Raw genomic sequence first — 7,974 nt, 5'->3', positions numbered from 1 at the left:
GCTCTGAGTGGTGCAGGGAGGAGACGGTGCAAAGAAATGGTCTAGACAGGAGAACCAGAGGAAGGAAGCACCAGGAGGAGCCAGACCTCGCCCGCGTGTAACCGCAGCCGCCAGAGGAATTCCCCGAGCTGACACCCCATTGCCAGCTGAAGCTCTTTTAGGAAGCGATCTGGAAGGACTCTGGGAAGTTCCCTAGGGGCACAGGCTCCCCGGGAAGCAAAAGGGGGGCTTTTTTTCTTTTAAATTCAGTAAAATTTTAAAAAACGGGAGGCCCCCCCCCTTTTACCAAAATTTTTGGGGGGGGGGTGCCCCCCGGGGGGGGGGGGGGGGGGGGCTGCTGGGTCACTCAGGGGTGGTCCCTGGGCAGGGTCCTTTGTGTTATGTTCCTACTGCCTCTGGGACGTCTGCCCTTGCCGGCTGTGCCCCCCTCGCCACCCACACACCCACTGTGTTTTAGGTGATTGGGATCCAGGAGGAGCACAAGAGACAAAAGTTCTGCATTTAGGAAACTTCCTGTATTTTGGATCAGCTCTGTTCTCAAAAAGACCTCCACTAGTGGGAGCCAATTAACATCCCTCCCTGTCCGCATCCCCCTCCACTTGTACTCCTTAGTCAAGTTCTTCTCTCACTTTCTCAAAAGCACCCTAATTTTAAACACCTGTATTTTCAAACATTGATGACACCCTGTAGCGCTGTAAGTCACGTGAAGTGCGCACTAACAGGGTGCCCTGCTCCCCTCCCGGCGCCTCTGCTCTCTGCACTGTGGCCTGCGATGGCTGCCTGTCTGAGCCGAAGCTTTGGCCATGACTCACACCCAGGAGAACCGCCTGGGTTATGTGGGTCCTGAGCGTGGCTCCACCTGTGCAGGGTTGGCCCTGGAATTTTGGCAGAGATACTGGGAGCTGCTGGTGTCTCATGTCTCATGTTCCCACTGACATGTGTCCGTGAACCTGGAGGTGTTTTCTGGTTCTATTAGAATCTACTCCATTTACCACGAAGCCTCCAACTCTGCACAGAACACAGTTTTTTCCTCATATCGTTCTAAGCTACACTGCATCCTGGAGAAGTGTCCTGAGATGCTGGCAGCAGACTGAACACTTTGTAGTGACATTAGATTTCACCTATAATTATCTTCTTATTCATTTTAATCCATTTAGTGGGCTGGAGTTTTAAAGGCACAGGATCAGGGCACCATCAAACAGTAAGAGCCTGGTTTCAGAGGTCGAGAGGAATAAAGGGAAGTCCAGGCCAAGTCCTGCCACCTGGCAATGGACAGTAGATGTGTGTGTGTGTGTGTGTGTGTGTGTGTGTGTGTGTGTGTGCGCGCGCGCACGCACGTGCAAGTGTCAGGGGAGGTTGGGAAGGTTTGCTACTCTGACGTCTGCCTGTCCCTCTGTTTCATTGATCTGTTACATTGGTCATTTCTTAGTTGCTTTTGAGGCCAGAATAGCAGCTTTACACTTAGCAACACAAAATTATCAGTAAGCTGACTAATAAAGAATGAGTATGACATTGACCAACATAGAATCCCTTTTGTCTGATAGGGCAAAACATGCTTCTCTTGGTAATTTAGTGGAAGAAGATGCACTGTTAAATAATGTGAAAATTTCCAACAATTTGCTAGTATTCTGAAGCATATTTTAGAAAATGTGATTTAATGTAGAATGTTGTAATTCAATTGCATGTTATGTTAATTATCGCTGTTTCCACAGTGAGGATTTTCTGGGACCTCCTGTAACAGCACTCAAGTTACTATGTTGATACAGTAAAAGTCTGTATTTTTTAATGTGCTTTAAAATTTAAGTTTATCATTAGTTTTATTATCAGTTCCAGGACCTCTTTATAGTCACAAATTGACCACTGTTGACATCATATCCTAACAGCAGAGGCTGGAGGGAACTGCCGATAAGTACACAGACTCTGTAATAAAAAAGACTGAGATTAAAATACTCTATCTTGCCCAGCCAGTGTTGCTCAGTGGTTGAGCATTTACCCATGAAGCAGGAGATGTAGGTTCGATTCCCAGTCAGGGCACATGCCAGGGGTTTCAGGCTCGATCCCCAGTAAGGGGCAGGCAGGAGGCAGCCAAAGGATGATTCTGTCATCACTGATGTTTCTATCTCTCTCTCCCTCTCCCTTCTTCTCTCTAAAATCAATAAAGTTTAAAAGAACAAAACAAAACCTTTAAAATACTCGCTGTTATTGTAAGCAATTGCATAACTTCAGACAATTTATGGACATCATTTTAACCCAGCATTCTTAACTGTAAAATGAAAATGGTACATCTTACCCAGTAATTTGTTAATATTTTAAAACTAAACTACATAAGTATAGTTATTGAATTAGTAGGCATAGGTTAGTCAAAAGATCCTCGTTTTATCCTTTTAATGTCTGTAGGATCTATACTGGTCCCTCTTTCATTCTCTTATTGCTAATTTTTGTTTCTCTTCTTTTATTGATTAGTGCTCCTCTGGGCCAGCAGAGAGTGGGCGCCATGGAGTGAATTTCCTGTGTCTGGGGATGACATGTGTCCCGCCAGCCTGCCTGCATCCCACTCAGGGGCTCTTAGCTCGTTACCCCTGTGTCCAAGATGGCAACTGTCAAGCTTATGAAGAATTTAACTTCAGAGGAGGCCGTTGGTCACAGTAAGATCTCCATTATAGGGACTGGGTCAGTTGGCATGGCCTGTGCCACCAGCATCCTAGGGAGGGGCCTGAGTGATGACTGTGCCTTGGTGGCTGCTGCTGAAGGCAAACCAAAGGTGAAACATGGATCTTGAACATGGCAGCCCTTTCCTGAAAATGCCAAATATTGTTGCCAACAAAGAGCACCTCGTGGAATTTACACTGCAAAATCTGGCCTCGTGATTACTACAGCAGGTGCACGCCAGGAAGGGAGAAACACACCCTAATTTAGTCCAGCGAAATGTGGCATCTGCGACTTAATGATCTATATATATAAAAGCCAAGCAACTGGAACGGTGCCCCCCTCACCTGGCCCCGCTCCCAGTCACGCACCCCCATCCGAGGCGGGGCTGGCCGGCCAACCACCCATGCATGAATTCGTGCACTGGGCCTCTAGTATCTCTATATTTCCTCCTCTCTCTAGCCTCTGAAAACTACCACTCTGTTCTCTGTTTTTATGAATTTGACTACTTTAGATTTCCAATATAAGTGGTGTTATGCAGTGTTTGTCTTTCTGTATCTGGTTTGTTTCACCCAGCATAGTATCCTCCAGGTTCATCCATGTTGTAACAAATGCAGGTTTTCCTCATCTTTAAAAAAAATGTATTATGTGTGTTTTTTTTTGTTAATCCTTACCTAAGAATTTTTTTCCATTGATTTTTAGGGAGAGAGTGGGGGGGGGGGAAGGGTACATGTGCATGAGAGAAAGGTGGAGGGAGGGAGGAGAAAGAAAGAAACATAGATGTGAGAAAGACATTGTTTGGTTTGGTTGCTTCCCGCATGTGCCCGGAGAATTGAATCTGCAACCCAGTTATATGTCCTTGATCAGGAATCAAACCCATGACCCTTTGGTGCCCAGGCCAATGTTATAACCACTGGTAAGGGCAGCTTTCCTCCTTTTAAAAGACTGAATAGTATTTTTCATTGTATGTATTTACCACATTTTATTTATCCATTAATCTATCAATAGACATTTAGGTTGCTTCCATGTCTTGGCTATTTGAATAATGCTATAATGAACATGGGAGAGCAGATATCACTTCAAGATCTTAATTTAAATTCCTTTGGATATATACTCAGAAGAGGAATTGCAAGGTCATGTGGTAGCTCTATTTTAAATATTTTGAGGACTCTTCTTACTGTTTTCATAGTGGCCACACCAATCTACATTCCCATCAACAGTGTACTAGGGTTTTCTTTTCTGGATGTCCTCATCAACACTTGTTGTCTTTAATTTTTATTATAATAGTCATCCTATTTGGTGTGAGGTGATATCTCATTTTGGTTTTAATTGGAATTTTCTTGATGATTAATGATGTTGAACACCGTTTCATATATCTGTTGGTTTCCTTTTGAAATGTATTTAAAAGTCAAAAATAATTATAAGACTGTATTGTTGGGTTTATAACTCATACTGTAACATATGATAATGATAGCTGAAAGGAGTTGGGGTAACAATAGAGCTATGTTGGAGGAAGGAAATAATACTAGATAAGTTGAGTGCACTGGAAGAAATAAAAAATACCAGAACTGGTAAATGTGCATGCTTATGTTAAAGACACTTTAAATATGCTTCTCCTTTCCTTTTTCAACTTCTTTCATAGATACATGATTGTAAAGCAATACTTGTAACACAATTGTTGTGCCTATTACATATGTAGATAACATATGTGACAGTAATCACATGATAGTGAGAATGCATAGAACTGTATTGGAGCAATAGGCTTAAGTATTTTGCTGGAATTAAATTAGTATTAATCTGAAGTTGATTGTGATAATTAAGATGCATACAATCTCTAGAGCAAACACTAAGAATATAGCTTTAAAAAGTTAAAACATCAAGAAAAGAATTTTAAAAAAGGAAAAAGATTTAAATGTTATACTATACAAATCTATTGGACAGAAAAGAAGAAAGTAAGGGAGAAACAAAGCAGCAAAAAGATGAGATAAAAAATAATGTCCTGGCTGGTGTGGCTCGTCGTCCAGTGCACCAAAAGGTGGCAGGTTCAACTCCCAGTCAGGGCACATACCTAGGTTTCGGGTTCAATCTTGGATCAAGGCACATACAGGGGGCAACAAGTTGATGTCTCTCTCTCTCTTTCTCCCTTTCTCTCTCTCTAAAAAACAACAACAAAGAAACATATCCTCGAGAGCTCTGCATTCTGGAGTGAGTGGGTTTGGCATGGCATTCCGAGTCCCCGCAACAATGAGTGCTGCCAAGGAGTCCCGTCCACATTGGGTGAAGCATTCAGCCTCCCCAGATGATGATCTTGGATCTAGAAATTGGGAGGCAACAGACTTAGGTAACGAAGAAAGAAAACAAAAATTCTTGAGACTTATGGGCACAGGAAAGAAAGAACATACTGGTCATTTTGTGATAGGAGATCACAAATCAACATTTCACTTCTGAACAGGGGAAGAAGACAAGAAAATTAGTGAAGAACTGGAGTCTCAGTATCAGCAAAGTATGGACAATAAATTGTCAGGAAGATATCGAAGACATTGTGGACTTGGCTTCAGTGAGGTAGAAGATCATGGAGAAGATCATGGCTGGAGATGATGGTGATGATGATTCACCTGATCCTGAAAGTCCAGATGACTCTGAAAGTGATTCAGAGTCAGAGAAAGAAGAATCTGTTGAAGAACTCCAGGCTCCTGAGCACCCTGGTGAAGTGAAGGACCCCAAAAACAAAAAGATGCAAAAAGCAACTATAAAATGACATTTGTTAAATCCAGTGGTTCATAATTCCCTAATACTTAGTCTTTGTATTAAAGGAAAGCCTTATTGTTGTAATGCGCAGTGGAGGACTTCTTATAGAGCACAGGCCTTTGCTTTATACTTTTTAAAAAGGCCCTTTTAAGTAATTACAAAGATTGTTTGCTTTCAATGCCATGTGTTACACTTTCATGGGCATGATTAAAATCAAATTTATAAAGTGTAAGAGTTGTATAAAGTAAGAAATAAATACAATACTCAACTCCCTTTCATATTAGCATTATCAAACCTCTAATCTCACTTTTTTATCCCTTCAAATAGTTGAGGGAGACACTCTTTTTTGTTTGTGGTAGCTGTGTTTTTTGTGTTGATATTTTTCTCATAAAAAGTTTATCTGTACTGTGATGTGTACATGAAAAGAATTATTTTATTATACTTTGTTATAGTAGAACTATTCATTATGGATATTTCTGCTGCCAATAGCAACTAAATTAATGTTGGCAAACAGGTACTTAGTTTACTCTTACTGATCCAACTCTATTCTTTTGGACCAAAGCAACATGAGAGCAAATACTTTTCAAACCTGCTAGGATGGAAATACAACTGTCATATATTTGGAATGCTGTCCTTATCCCCGCATTGTCCCTCCACCCCCCAGCTTGTGCCCTCACCCCCTGTTGTCTGTGTCCATTGGTTAGGCTTATAGGCATGCATACAAGTCCTTTGGTTGATTTCTCGCCCCCCTCTACCCTCCCACACCTTCCCTCTGAAGTTTGATGGTCTGATCGATACTTCTCTGTCTCTGGATCTGTTTTTGTTCATCAGTTTATGTTGTTCATTATATCCCACATATGAGTGAGATCATGTGATAATTTATCTTTCCCTGACTGGCTTATTTCACTTAGCATAATGCTCTCCAGGTCCATCCATGCTGTTGAAAATGGTAGTAGTTCTTTCCTTTTAACAGCAGTGTAGTATTCCATTGTGTAGATGTACCAAAGCTTTTTGATCCACTCATCTGCTGATGGGCACTTAGGCTGTTTCAAAATCTTAGCTATTGTAAATTGTGCTGCTTTGAACATAGGGGTGCATATATCCTTTCTGACTGGTCTTTCTAGTTTCTTGAAATATATTCTTAGAAGTGGGATCACTGGGTCAAATGGGAGTTCCATTTTGAGTTTTTTGAGGAAACGCCATACTGCTCTCCACAGTGGCTGCACCAGTCTGCATTCCCACCAGCAGTGCAAAAGGGTTCCTTTTTCTCCACATCCTCTCCAACACTTGTTTTTTGTTGATTTGTTGATGATAGCCATTCTGACAGGTGTGAGATGGTACCCCATTGTCATGTTGATTTGCTTCTCCCAGAGAATTAGGGACTTGGAGCATCTATATTAATAAAAAGGTAATATGTAAATTAGCCCGGGAGACTGAACTTTTTCCGCCCTTCTGACTTCCTTCTCGAAAAACCCATGGGGGGGGGGGCCAAGGTAGAGGAAATTAGGGCCCATGAGGCTGGCAGGGGAGGGCTTTTGGGGGCCAGGAACCCAGCTTGGGAGGACAGTTCGGGGCCATCAGGCTGCCCAGGGAGGGCTGTTGAGGCCCAGGAGGCTGGCAGGGGAGCGGTTAGGTGGCAATCAAGCTGGTAGGCAGGCAAGTGGTTAGGAGCCAGCGGTCCTGGATTGCAATAGGGATGTCTGGCAGCTGGACATCCCCCTAGAGGTCCCAGATTGGAGAGGGTGCATCCCAGGTTGAGGACCCCCCCCCCCCCCGCATAAATTTCGTGCACCGGGCCTCTAGTGTTTTCATATGTCTCTTGGTCTTCTGTATGTCCTCTTTCAAAAAGGGTCTATTTAGGTCCTTTGCCCATTTTTTGATTGGGTTGTTTATCTTCCTTTTGTTAAGTTGTATGAGTTCCCTGTATATGTTGGAGATTAAACCCTTATCAGAAAGAATCTTCCTTAATCTGTTAAGATTATTTTCAGAAAATAAAAAACCAACAAAAAGTATTGTACTTATGGTAAGTTATTGAAAGCTTTCCTCTTGAGACTGGGAACCAGACATAGAGCCCCATTTCATGCCATATATATATATATATATAAATATTATATAATGTAAATATTATTTATGTAAGTAACATTTACCTTATATAGTTTTATATATAAAATGAAATAATATTTACTATTATGGTTATACAAGTTAAGAAAAAAATATAAATAACACAATTAGAAATAATACATAAATACACACATACATAGATATACATAGTGTGACATAAAAAGGTGACATTAAAAAGTCCAGAAAGTATTAGAATTAATAAATGAAAATTTCAATTTGCTAGATACAGGGTCAACATCTAATAATAATCACAAATCTATACATTAGTAAAAAGTAAACAGAAAAAAAATTTAATTACAATTTGTGTATCCTAGCATTGACAAAGAAACAGGCAGTCTCCGGTTACATCAGACTCGATATATGTCGTTTAGTGGTTATGTCGCCATCTCCCATTTATTTATAAAAAAAAGTTCTGTCATTTTGACGTATGTACATATGTGCTTTATGTTTTTTATTATT

General features: G+C 41.3%; 1 pseudogene; it reads left to right on the top strand.

Annotated features, from left to right (window-relative positions):
• Positions 1–4,890: 4,890 nt before the first annotated feature.
• On the top strand, positions 4,891–5,430 carry LOC102442863 (annotated as a pseudogene).
• The last annotated feature ends 2,544 nt before the right edge of the window (positions 5,431–7,974 follow it).

The sequence above is a fragment of the Myotis lucifugus genome, unplaced genomic scaffold (assembly GCF_000147115.1).
Source record: "Myotis lucifugus unplaced genomic scaffold, Myoluc2.0 scaffold_1854, whole genome shotgun sequence".
NCBI lineage: Eukaryota > Metazoa > Chordata > Mammalia > Chiroptera > Vespertilionidae > Myotis > Myotis lucifugus.
This window is presented reverse-complemented; position numbering and strand designations above follow the sequence as displayed.